Source organism: Stenella coeruleoalba, assembly GCF_951394435.1.
Source record: "Stenella coeruleoalba genome assembly, contig: scaffold_48, whole genome shotgun sequence".
Classification (NCBI taxonomy): domain Eukaryota; kingdom Metazoa; phylum Chordata; class Mammalia; order Artiodactyla; family Delphinidae; genus Stenella; species Stenella coeruleoalba.
In genome coordinates, this window is record NW_027646083.1 from 334,874 (window position 1) to 348,808 (window position 13,935).

Sequence of the window (13,935 nt, forward strand, 5' to 3'; positions counted from 1 at the left end):
AGCTGTCATTTATAACTCTGCAGGTTTGTGAATTACAGTGCCCCTGAGCTCCTTTCTTCAACTCGCTTTCTTGTGACCTGGCCGCAACACCGCAGGATGGCTTCAGGCCCTAATCTGGTTCCGGCACGGCACGCTGAGCCTTTGGTTATTTCCTCTTCCTGGTGGGAAATGAGAGTTAAATTTGCCTGTTCAGAAACCTCCAGGTAGTCTCTCATTGGTTCTCGCTATTCCTGTTCATCTTCCGCAGAAATTGCAAACTTGGCCAAACAGGAGGTTAAAGGGACTGACTCTCCAAGTCGGGAGAGTGTTAGTAAAGCATGTGGAATGTTGCACCCGAGTACCAGGGTACGAAAACTGGGACATATTTGAACACGTCTCCCGATAACATGGTTGATCATACTCTGGGTTCCACATGCATGTTTTAGCTGAAGGAAGAATACCTTAAACCTGGAGAGTTGAGACCCGTGGAATGGGTACCATGCAATATGACTTCAAACGGTCTTCATTTGCTCACCGAACCTCTCCAATCCTATCACTGCTGCGTTTATGCCCCTGTACACATGCTTGATTCTCTTTCGGAGACATAGCAATCCCTAGGTTTTAAGATACTTACTAGTCAGGTACATTCTTAGGCGTTTAATATGCGGTGTTGAGTCCATTTCGTTGAGCAAGGAGTAGCTCTTGTCTATTCCATATTTGGCTTAAGGAACTTTATCTGTGCTCATTTCAATCTCTGGTTTTATGCAGCACCCCAACTCACCTTTCCCCTTAAGCAAGCATAAGTTGGTTTTCTAAATTTGAGACCCTGTTCTGTTCTGTAATTCAGTTCCTGTGTAGCCAAGTTTACAATCCGTGTATTAGTGATATCTTATGATGTTTCTTTTTCTGTGTGACTTATTTCAGTTAGAATCATCGTACCTGAATCCACTCATTATGCTGCTACGGGCCTGATGACATAGATTTCATTGCTGAGTGATACTGCATTGTACGTAAGTACCAAAAGTTCTTTATCCATTTTTCACTTTCTGTGATATTGAACTTGTATGGTAAACGAGGTTCTTGTAAACAGAGGCGTCCCAAACTTTGGGGTGGCTGTGTCTTTTTGATTTTAATTTCCCTAAGCTATAGGACCATAAGTGGAAGTGCCCTAGGCTCTGTTGCTTTGTTTTTTAGATGTTTCAGGAAACACCATACACTTCTCCCGAGTGGTTGTTGGCAATTTACATCCCGCCCATCAGCATAACAAGGCTCCCAGTTCTCCATGGCCTGTCCTGCCTTTCTGGATTTTACACTTTTTTCAGATGGCCCTTTTCACTGGGGGGAAGTGAGACTTCATTGTAGTGCAGATTTCCTTTGCAAGTTTGCTTGGTTGGCCAAAAAGGATGTATGCGTTTTTTCCTGAATATATTCAGGAAAAAACGCATACGCCCTTTTTGGCCAAGTGCATCATTGTGGACGTTCTGCCTCTTTTCCTATGCTTTCAATGCAATTCCAGTCTACCTCCTGAAATCGGTTTCCTGCAATTCTGCCCCGCTTTCAAGTCCTCTTGGCAGCCTTACTTCAGTGTATTTTTGGAGGATAGCTGTCATTTGTAACTCTGCAGGTTTGTGAATTACAGTGCCCCTGAGCTCCTTTCTTCAACTCGCTTTCTTTTGAGCTGGCCGCAACACCGCAGGATGGCTTCAGGCCCTAATCTGGTTCCGGCACGGGACGCTGAGCCTTTGGTTAATTCCTCTTCCTGGTGGGAAATGAGAGTTAAATTTGCCCGTCCAGACACCTCCAGCTAGCCTCTCATTGGTTCTCGCTATTCCTGTTCATCTTCCGCAGAAATTGCAAACTGGGCCAAACAGGAGTTTAAAGGCGCTGACTCTCCAAGTCGGGAGAGTGTTAGTAAAGCGTCTGGAATGTTGCATCCGAGTACCAGGGTACGAAAACTGGGACATATTTGAACACGTCTCCCGATCACATGGTTGATCATACTTGGGTTCCACATGCATGTTTTAGCTGAAGGAAGAATACCTTAAACCTGGAGAGTTGAGACCCGTGGAATGGGTACCATGCAATATGACTTCAAAGGGTCTTCATTTGCTCACCGAACCTCTCCAATCCTATCACTGCTGCGTTTATGCCCCTGTACACATGCTTGATTCTCTTTCGGAGACATAGCAATCCATAGGTTTTACGATACTTACTAGTCAGGTACATTCTTAGGCATTTAATATGCGGTGTTGAGTCCATTTCTTTGAGCAAGGAGTAGCTCTTGTCTATTCCATATTTGACTTAAGGAACTTTATCTGTGCTCATTTCAATCTCTGGTTTTATGCAGCACCCCAACTCACCTTTACCCTTAAGCAAGCATAAGTTGGTTTTCTAAATTTGAGACCCTGTTCTGTTCTGTAATTCAGTTCCTGTGTAGCCAAGTTTACATTCCGTGTATTACTGATATCTTATGATGTTTCATTTTCTGTGTGACTTATTTCAGTTAGAATCATCATACCTGCATCCACTCATTGTGATGCTAAGGGCCTGATGACACAGATTTCATTGCTGAGTGATATTGCTTTGTAAGTAAATACCACAACTTCTTTATCCATTTTTCACTTTCTGCGATGTTGAACTTGTACTGTAAACGAGGTTCTTGTAAACAGAGGCGTCCCAAACTTTGGGGTGGCTGTGTCTTTTTGATTTTAATTTCCCTAAGCTATAGGACCATAAGTGGCAGTGCCCTAGGCTCTGTTGCTTTGTTTTTTAGATGTTTCAGGAAACACCATACACTTCTCCCTAGTGTCTGTTGGCAATTTACATCCCGCCCATCAGCATAACAAGGCTCCCAGTTCTCCATGGCCTGTCATGCCTTTCTGGATTTTACACTTTTTTCAGATGGCCCTTTTGACTGGGGGGAAGTGAGACTTCATTGTAGTGCAGATTTCCTTTGCAAGCTTGCTTGGTTGGCCAAAAAGGGCGTATGCGTTTTTTCCTGAATATATTCAGGAAAAAACGCATACGCCCTTTTTGGCCAAGTGCATCATTGTGGACGTTCTGCCTCTTTTCCTATGCTTTCAATGCAATTCCAGTCTACCTCCTGAAATCGGTTTCCTGCAATTCTGCCCCGCTTTCAAGTCCTCTTGGCAGCCTTACTTCAGTATATTTTTGAACGATAGCTGTCATTTATAACTCTGCAGGTTTGTGAATTACAGTGCCCCTGAGCTCCTTTCTTCAACTCGCTTTCTTGTGACCTGGCCGCAACACCGCAGGATGGCTTCAGGCCCTAATCTGATTCTGGCATGGCACGCTGAGCCTTTGGTTAATTCCTCTTCCTGGTAGGAAATGAGAGTTAAATTTGCCCGTCCAGACACCTCCAGCTAGTCTCCATTGCTTCTCGCTATTCCTGTTCATCTTCCGCAGAAATTGCAAACTGGGCCAAACAGGAGGTTAAAGGGACTGACTCTCCAAGTCGGGAGAGTGTTAGTAAAGCATCTGGAATGTTGCACCCGAGTACCAGGGTACAAAAACTGAGACATATTTGAACACGTCTCCCGATCACATGGTTGATCATACTCTAGGTTCCACATGCATGTTTTAGATGAAGGAAGAATACCTTAAACCTAGGTAGTTGAAACACGTGGAATGGGTACCATGCAATATGAGTTCAAAGGGTCTTCATTTGCTCACCCAACCTCTCCAATCCTATCACTGCTGCGTTTATGCCCCTGTACACATGCTTGATTCTCTTTTGGAGACATAGCAATCCATAGGTTTTAAGATACTTACAAGTCAGGTACATTCTTAGGCGTTTAATATGCGTTGTTGAGTCCATTTCGTTGAGCAAGGAGTAGCTCTTGTCTATTCCATATTTGACTTAAGGAACTTTATCTGTGCTCATTTCAATCTCTGGTTTTATGCAGCACCCCAACTCACCTTTACCCTTAAGCAAGCATAAGTTGGTTTTCTAAATTTGAGTCCCTGTTCTGTTCTGTAATTCAGTTCCTGTGTAGCCAAGTTTACATTCCGTGTATTACTGATATCTTATGATGTTTCTTTTTCTGTGTGACTTACTTCAGTTAGAATCATCATACCTGAATCCACTCATTGTGCTGCTAAGGGCCTGATGACACAGATTTCATTGCTGAGTGATATTGCTTTGTAAGTAAATACCACAACTTCTTTATCCATTTTTCACTTTCTGCGATGTTGAACTTGTAGTGTAAACGAGGTTCTTGTAAACAGAGCCATTCCAAACTTTGGGGTGGCTGTGTCTTTTTGATTTTAATTTCCCTAAGCTATAGGACCATAAGTGGCAGTGCCCTAGGCTCTGTTGCTTTGTTTTTTAGATGTTTCAGGAAACACCATACACTTCTCCCGAGTGTCTGTTGGCAATTTACATCCCGCCAATCAGCATAACAAGGTTCCCAGTTCTCCATGGCCTGTCCTGCCTTTCTGGATTTTACACTTTTTTCAGATGGCCCTTTTGACCGGGGGGAAGTGAGACTTCATTGTAGTGCAGATTTCCTTTGCAAGCTTGCTTGGTTGGCCAAAAAGGGCGTATGCGTTTTTTCCTGAATATATTCAGGAAAAAACGCATACGCCCTTTTTGGCCAAGTGCATCATTGTGGACGTTCTGCCTCTTTTCCTATGCTTTCAATGCAATTCCAGTCTACCTCCTGAAATCGGTTTCCTGCAATTCTGCCCCGCTTTCAAGTCCTCTTGGCAGCCTTACTTCAGTCTATTTTTGGACGATAGCTGTCATTTATAACTCTGCAGGTTTGTGAATTACAGTGCCCCTGAGCTCCTTTCTTCAACTCGCTTTCTTGTGACCTGGCCGCAACACCGCAGGATGGCTTCAGGCCCTAATCTGGTTCCGGCCCGGCATGCTGAGCCTTTGGTTAATTCCTCTTCCTGGTGGAAAATGAGAGTTAAATTTGCCCGTCCAGACACCTCCAGCTAGCCTCTCATTGGTTCTCGCTATTCCTGTTCATCTTCCGCAGAAATTGCAAACTGGGCCAAACAGGAGGTTAAAGGGACTGACTCTCCAAGTGGGGAGAGTGTTAGTAAAGCGTCTGGAATGTTGCACCCGAGTACCAGGGGAGGAAAACTGAGACATATTTGAACACGTCTCCCGTTCACATGGTTGATCATACTTGGGTTCCACATGCATGTTTTAGCTGAAGGAAGAATACCTTAAACCTGGAGAGTTGAGACCCGTGGAATGGGTACCATGCAATATGACTTCAAAGGGTCTTCATTTGCTCACCGAACCTCTCCAATCCTATCACTGCTGCGTTTATGCCCCTGTACACATGCTTGATTCTCTTTCGGAGACATAGCAATCCATAGGTTTTAAGATAGTTACTAGTCAGGTACATTCTTAGGCGTTTAATATGCGGTGTTGAGTCCATTTCGTTGAGCAAGGAGTAGCTCTTGTCTATTCCATATTTGACTTAAGGAACTTTATCTGTGCTCATTTCAATCTCTGGTTTTATGCAGCACCCCAACTCACCTTTACCCTTAAGCAAGCATAAGTTGGTTTTCTAAATTTGAGACCCTGTTCTGTTCTGTAATTCAGTTCCTGTGTAGCCAAGTTTACATTCCGTGTATTACTGATATCTTATGATGTTTCATTTTCTGTGTGACTTATTTCAGTTAGAATCATCATACCTTCATCCACTCATTGTGATGCTAAGGGCCTGATGACACAGATTTCATTGCTGAGTGATATTGCTTTGTAAGTAAATACCACAACTTCTTTATCCATTTTTCACTTTCTGCGATTTTGAACTTGTACTGTAAACGAGGTTCTTGTAAACAGAGGTGTCCCAAACTTTGGGGTGGCTGTGTCTTTTTGATTTTAATTTCCCTAAGCTATAGGACCATAAGTGGCAGTGCCCTAGGCTCTGTTGCTTTGTTTTTTAGATGTTTCAGGAAACACCATACACTTCTCCGGAGTGTCTGTTGGCAATTTACATCCCGCCCATCAGCATAACAAGGCTCCCAGTTCTCCATGGCCTGTCCTGCCTTTCTGGATTTTACACTTTTTTCTGATGGCGCTTTTGACTGGGGGGAAGTGAGACTTCATTGTAGTGCAGATTTCCTTTGCAAGCTTGCTTGGTTGGCCAAAAAGGGCGTATGCGTTTTTTCCTGAATATATTCAGGAAAAAACGCATACGCCCTTTTTGGCCAAGTGCATCATTGTGGACGTTCTGCCTCTTTTCCTATGCTTTCAATGCAATTCCAGTCTACCTCCTGAAATCGGTTTCCTGCAATTCTGCCCCGCTTTCAAGTCCTCTTGGCAGCCTTACTTCAGTATATTTTTGGACGATAGCTGTCATTTATAACTCTGCAGGTTTGTGAATTACAGTGCCCCTGAGCTCCTTTCTTCAACTCGCTTTCTTTTGAGCTGGCCGCAACACTGCAGGATGGCTTCAGGCCCTAATCTGGTTCCGGTACGGCACGCTGAGCCTTTGGTTATTTCCTCTTCCTGGTGGGAAATGAGAGTTAAATTTGCCCGTCCAGACACCTCCAGCTAGCCTCTCATTGGTTCTCGCTATTCCTGTTCATCTTCCGCAGAAATTGCAAACTGGGCCAAACAGGAGGTTAAAGGCGCTGACTCTCCAAGTGGGGAGAGTGTTAGTAAAGCGTCTGGAATGTTGCACCCGAGTACCAGGGGAGGAAAACTGAGACATATTTGAACACGTCTCCCGTTCACATGGTTGATCATACTTGGGTTCCACATGCATGTTTTAGCTGAAGGAAGAATACCTAAAACCTGGAGAGTTGAGACCCGTGGAATGGGTACCATGCAATATGACTTCAAAGGGTCTTCATTTGCTCACCGAACCTCTCCAATCCTATCACTGCTGCGTTTATGCCCCTGTACACATGCTTGATTCTCTTTCGGAGACATAGCAATCCATAGGTTTTAAGATACTTACTAGTCAGGTACATTCTTAGGCGTTTAATATGCGGTGTTGAGTCCATTTCGTTGAGCAAGGAGTAGCTCTTGTCTATTCCATATTTGACTTAAGGAACTTTATCTGTGCTCATTTCAATCTCTGGTTTTATGCAGCACCCCAACTCACCTTTACCCTTAAGCAAGCATAAGTTGGTTTTCTAAATTTGAGACCCTGTTGTGTTCTGTAATTCAGTTCCTGGGTACCCAAGTTTACATTCCATGTATTACTGATATCTTATGATGTTTCATTTTCTGTGTGACTTATTTCAGTTAGAATCATCATACCTGCATCCACTCATTGTGATGCTAAGGGCCTGATGACATAGATTTCATTGCTGAGTGATATTGCTTTGTAAGTAAATACCACAACTTCTTTATCCATTTTTCACTTTCTGCGATGTTGAACTTGTACTGCAAACGAGGTTGTTGTAAACAGAGGCGTCCCAAACATTGGGGTGGCTGTGTCTTTTTGATTTTAATTTCCCTAAGCTATAGGACCATAAGTGGCAGTGCCCTAGGCTCTGTTGCTTTGTTTTTTAGATGTTTCAGGAAACACCATACACTTCTCCCGAGTGTCTGTTGGCAATTTACATCCCGCCCATCAGCATAACAAGGCTCCCAGTTCTCCATGGCCTGTCCTGCCTTTCTGGATTTTACACTTTTTTCAGATGGCCCTTTTGACTGGGGGGAAGTGAGACTTCATTGTAGTGCAGATTTCCTTTGCAAGCTTGCTTGGTTGGCCAAAAAGGGCGTATGCGTTTTTTCCTGAATATATTCAGGAAAAAACGCATACGCCCTTTTTGGCCAAGTGCATCATTGTGGACGTTCTGCCTCTTTTCCTATGCTTTCAATGCAATTCCAGTCTACCTCCTGAAATCGGTTTCCTGCAATTCTGCCCCGCTTTCAAGTCCTCTTGGCAGCCTTACGTCAGTCTATTTTTGGACGATAGCTGTCATTTATAACTCTGCAGGTTTGTGAATTACAGTGCCCCTGAGCTCCTTTCTTCAACTCGCTTTCTTGTGACCTGGCCGCAACACCGCAGGATGGCTTCAGGCCCTAATCTGATTCTGGCATGGCACGCTGAGCCTTTGGTTAATTCCTCTTCCTGGTAGGAAATGAGAGTTAAATTTGCCCGTCCAGACACCTCCAGCTAGTCTCCATTGGTTCTCGCTATTCCTGTTCATCTTCCGCAGAAATTGCAAACTGGGCCAAACAGGAGGTTAAAGGGACTGACTCTCCAAGTCGGGAGAGTGTTAGTAAAGCGTCTGGAATGTTGCACCCGAGTACCAGGGTACGAAAACTGAGACATATTTGAACACGTCTCCCGATCACATGGTTGATCATACTCTAGGTTCCACATGCATGTTTTAGATGAAGGAAGAATACCTTAAACCTAGGTAGTTGAAATACGTGGAATGGGTACCATGCAATATGAGTTCAAAGGGTCTTCATTTGCTCACCCAACCTCTCCAATCCTATCACTGCTGCGTTTATGCCCCTGTACACATGCTTGATTCTCTTTCGGAGACATAGCAATCCATAGGTTTTAAGATACTTACAAGTCAGGTACATTCTTAGGCGTTTAATATGCGTTGTTGAGTCCATTTCGTTGAGCAAGGAGTAGCTCTTGTCTATTCCATATTTGGCTTAAGGAACTTTATCTGTGCTCATTTCAATCTCTGGTTTTATGCAGCACCCCAACTCACCTTTCCCCTTAAGCAAGCATAAGTTGGTTTTCTAAATTTGAGACCCTGTTCTGTTCTGTAATTCAGTTCCTGTGTAGCCAAGTTTACATTCCGTGTATTAGTGATATCTTATGATGTTTCTTTTTCTGTGTGACTTATTTCTGTTAGAATCATCATACCTGAATCCACTCATTGTGCTGCTAATGGCCTGATGACACAGATTTCATTGCTGAGTGATATTGCTTTGTAAGTAAATATGACAACTTCTTTATCCATTTTTCACTTTCTGCGATGTTGAACTTGTACTGTAAACTAGGTTCTTGTAAACAGAGCCTTTCCAAACTTTGGGGTGGCTGTGTCTTTTTGATTTTAAATTCCCTAAGCTATAGGACCATAAGTGGAAGTGCCCTAGGCTCTGTTGCTTTGTTTTTTAGATGTTTCAGGAAACACCATACACTTCTCCCGAGTGGTTGTTGGCAATTTACATCCCGCCCATCAGCATAACAAGGCTCCCAGTTCTCCATGGCCTGTCCTGCCTTTCTGGATTTTACACTTTTTTCAGATGGCCCTTTTGACCGGGGGGAAGTGAGACTTCATTGTAGTGCAGATTTCCTTTGCAAGCTTGCTTGGTTGGCCAAAAAGGGCGTATGCGTTTTTTCCTGAATATATTCAGGAAAAAACGCATACGCCCTTTTTGGCCAAGTGCATCATTGTGGACGTTCTGCCTCTTTTCCTATGCTTTCAATGCAATTCCAGTCTACCTCCTGAAATCGGTTTCCTGCAATTCTGCCCCGCTTTCAAGTCCTCTTGGCAGCCTTACTTCAGTATATTTTTGGACGATAGCTGTCATTTATAACTCTGCAGGTTTGTGAATTATAGTGCCCCTGAGCTCCTTTCTTCAACTCGGTTTCTTTTGAGGTGGCCGCAACACCGCAGGATGGCTTCAGGCCCTAATCTGGTTCCGGTACGGCACGCTGAGCCTTTGGTTATTTCCTCTTCCTGTTGGGAAATGAGAGTTAAATTTGCCCGTCCAGACACCTCCAGCTAGCCTCTCATTGGTTCTCGCTATTCCTGTTCATCTTCCGCAGAAATTGCAAACTGGGCCAAACAGGAGGTTAAAGGGACTGACTCTCCAAGTGGGGAGAGTGTTAGTAAAGCGTCTGGAATGTTGCACCCGAGTACCAGGGGAGGAAAACTGAGACATATTTGAACACGTCTCCCGATCACATGGTTGATCATACTCTGGGTTCCACATGCATGTTTTAGCTGAAGGAAGAATACCTTAAACCTGGGTAGTTGAAACCCGTGGAATGGGTACCATGCAATATGACTTCAAAGGGTCTTCATTTGCTCACCGAACCTCTCCAATCCTATCACTGCTGCGTTTATGCCCCTGTACACATGCTTGATTCTCTTTCGGAGACATAGCAATCCATAGGTTTTAAGATACTTACTAGTCAGGTACATTCTTAGGCGTTTAATATGGGGTGTTGAGTCCATTTCATTGAGCAAGGAGTAGCTCTTGTGTATTCCATATTTGGCTTAAGGAACTTTATCTGTGCTCATTTCAATCTCTGGTTTTATGCAGCACCCCAACTCACCTTTACCCTTAAGCAAGCATAAGTTGGTTTTCTAAATTTGAGACCCTGTTCTGTTCTGTAATTCAGTTCCTGTGTAGCCAAATTTACATTCCGTGTATTAGTGATATCTTATGATGTTTCTTTTTCTGTGTGACTTATTTCAGTTAGAATCATCATACCTGAATCCACTCATTGTGCTCCTAAGGGCCTGATGACACAGATTTCATTGCTGAGTGATATTGCTTTGTAAGTAAATACCACAACTTCTTTATCCATTTTTCACTTTCTGCGATGTTGAACTTGTACTGTAAACTAGGTTCTTGTAAACAGAGCCGTTCCAAACTTTGGGGTGGCTGTGTCTTTTTGATTTTAATTTCCCTAAGCTATATGACCATAAGTGGAAGTGCCCTAGTTTCTGTTGCTTTGTTTTTTAGATGTTTCAGGAAACACCATACACTTCTCCCGAGTGGTTGTTGGCAATTTACATCCCGCCCATCAGCATAACAAGGCTCCCAGTTCTCTATGGACTGTCCTGCCTTTCTGGATTTTACACTTTTTTCAGATGGCCCTTTTGACCAGGGGGAAGTGAGACTTCATTGTAGTGCAGATTTCCTTTGCAAGCTTGCTTGGTTGGCCAAAAAGGGCGTATGCGTTTTTTCCTGAATATATTCAGGAAAAAACGCATACGCCCTTTTTGGCCAAGTGCATCATTGTGGACGTTCTGCCTCTTTTCCTATGCTTTCCATACAATTCCAGTCTACCTCCTGAAATCGGTTTCCTGCAATTCTGCCCCGCTTTCAAGTCCTCTTGGCAGCCTTACTTCAGTATATTTTTGGACGATAGCTGTCATTTATAACTCTGCAGGTTTGTGAATTACAGTGCCCCTGAGCTCCTTTCTTCAACTTGCTTTCTTGTGAGCTGGCCGCAACACCGCAGGATGGCTTCAGGCCCTAATCTGGTTCCGGTACGGCACGCTGAGCCTTTGGATATTTCCTCTTCCTGGTGGGAAATGAGAGTTAAATTTGCCCGTCCAGACACCTCCAGCTAGCCTCTCATTGGTTCTCGCTATTCCTGTTCATCTTCCGCAGAAATTGCAAACTGGGCCAAACAAGAGGTTAAAGGCGCTGACTCTCCAAGTGGGGAGAGTGTTAGTAAAGCGTCTGGAATGTTGCACCCGAGTACCAGGGGAGGAAAACTGAGACATATTTGAACACGTCTCCCGTTCACATGGTTGATCATACTTGGGTTCCACATGCATGTTTTAGCTGAAGGAAGAATAGCTTAAACCTGGAGAGTTAAGACCCGTGTAATGGGTACCATGCAATATGACTTCAAAGTGTCTTCATTTGCTCACCGAACCTCTCCAATCCTATCACTGCTGCGTTTATGCCCCTGTACACATGCTTGATTCTCTTTCGGAGACATAGCAATCCATAGGTTTTAAGATACTTACTAGTCAGGTACATTCTTAGGCGTTTAATATGCGGTGTTGAGTCCATTTCGTTGAGCAAGGAGTAGCTCTTGTCTATTCCATATTTGACTTAAGGAACTTTATCTGTGCTCATTTCAATCTCTGGTTTTATGCAGCACCCCAACTCACCTTTACCCTTAAGCAAGCATAAGTTGGTTTTCTAAATTAGAGACCCTGTTCTGTTCTGTAATTCAGTTCCTGTGTAGCCAAGTTTACATTCCGTGTATTACTGATATCTTATGATGTTTCTTTTTCTGTGTGACTTATTTCAGTTAGAATCATCATACCTGAATCCACTCATTGTGCTGCTAAGGGCCTGATGACACAGATTTCATTGCTGAGTGATATTGCTTTGTAAGTAAATACCACAACTTCTTTCTCCATTTTTCACTTTCTGCGACGTTGAACTTGTACTGTAAACGAGGTTCTTGTAAACAGAGCCTTTCCAAACTTTGGGGTGGCTGCGTCTTTTTGATTTTAAATTCCCTAAGCTATAGGACCATAAGTGGAAGTGCCCTAGGCTCTGTTGCTTTGTTATTTAGATGTTTCAGGAAACACCATACACTTCTCCCGAGTGTCTGTTGGCAATTTACATCCCGCCCATCAGCATAACAAGGCTCCCAGTTCTCCATGGCCTGTCCTGCCTTTCTGGATTTTACACTTTTTTCAGATGGCCCTTTTGACCGGGGGGAAGTGAGACTTCATTGTAGTGCAGATTTCCTTTGCAAGCTTGCTTGGTTGGCCAAAAAGGGCGTATGCGTTTTTTCCTGATTATATTCAGGAAAAAACGCATACGCCCTTTTTGGCCAAGTGCATCATTGTGGACGTTCTGCCTCTTTTCCTATGCTTTCAATGCAATTCCAGTCTACCTCCTGAAATCGGTTTCCTGCAATTCTGCCCCGCTTTCAAGTCCTCTTGGCAGCCTTACTTCAGTCTATTTTTGGACGATAGCTGTCATTTATAACTCTGCAGGTTTGTGAATTACAGTGCCCCTGAGCTCCTTTCTTCAACTCGCTTTCTTGTGACCTGGCCGCAACACCGCAGGATGGATTCAGGCCCTAATCTGGTTCCGGCCCGGCATGCTGAGCCTTTGGTTAATTCCTCTTCCTGGTGGGAAATGAGAGTTAAATTTGCCCGTCCAGACACCTCCAGCTAGCCTCTCATTGGTTCTCGCTATTCCTGTTCATCTTCCGCAGAAATTGCAAACTGGGCCAAACAGGAGGTTAAAGGGACTGACTCTCCAAGTGGGGAGAGTGTTAGTAAAGCGTCTGGAATGTTGCACCCGAGTACCAGGGGAGGAAAACTGAGACATATTTGAACACGTCTCCCGATCACATGGTTGATCATACTCTAGGTTCCACATGCATGTTTTAGCTGAAGGAAGAATACCTTAAACCTGGGTAGTTGAAACCTGTGGAATGGGTACCATGCAGTATGACTTCAAAGGGTCTTCATTTGCTCACCGAACCTCTCCAATCCTAGCACTGCTGCGTTTATGCCCCTGTACACATGCTTGATTCTCTTTTGGAGACATAGCAATCCATAGGTTTTACGATACTTACTAGTCAGGTACATTCTTAGGCGTTTAATATGCGGTGTTGAGTCCATTTCGTTGAGCAAGGAGTAGCTCTTGTCTATTCCATATTTGACTTAAGGAACTTTATCTGTGCTCATTTCAATCTCTGGTTTTATGCAGCACCCCAACTCACCTTTACCCTTAAGCAAGAATAAGTTGCTTTTCTAAATTTGAGACCCTGTTCTGTTCTGTAATTCGGTTCCTGTGTAGCCAAGTTTACATTCCGTGTATTACTGATATCTTATGATGTTTCTTTTTCTGTGTGACTTATTTCAGTTAGAATCATCATACCTGAATCCACTCATTGTGCTGCTAAGGGCCTGATGACACAGATTTCATTGCTGAGTGATATTGCTTTGTAAGTAAATACCACAACTTCTTTATCCATTTTTCACTTTCTGCGATGTTGAACTTGTACTGTAAACGAGGTTCTTGTAAACAGAGCCGTTCCAAACTTTGGGGTGGCTGTGTCTTTTTGATTTTAATTTCCCTAAGCTATAGGACCATAAGTGGAAGTGCCCTAGGCTCTGTTGCTTTGTTTTTTAGATGTTTCAGGAAACACCATACACTTCTCCCGAGTGTCTGTTGGCAATTTACATCCCGCCCATCAGCATAACAAGGCTCCCAGTTCTCCATGGCCTGTCCTGCCTTTCTGGATTTTACACTTTTTTCAG

General features: G+C 43.7%; 1 long non-coding RNA gene across 23 annotated transcripts in view; it reads left to right on the top strand.

The window, feature by feature from the left end:
* LOC307181352 overlaps window positions 1-13,935 on the top strand; it is a 1,649,813-nt gene that overhangs the window by 331,160 nt on the left and 1,304,718 nt on the right. Inside the window, exon 6 of one of the 23 annotated variants that reach the window (XR_013826518.1) lies at window positions 8,803-8,880. The exons of the other annotated variants lie outside the window; for them this stretch is intronic. This is a non-coding gene — a long non-coding RNA (uncharacterized lncRNA). The remainder of the gene's footprint in view (window positions 1-8,802; window positions 8,881-13,935) is intronic. 23 annotated transcript variants of the gene reach the window in all.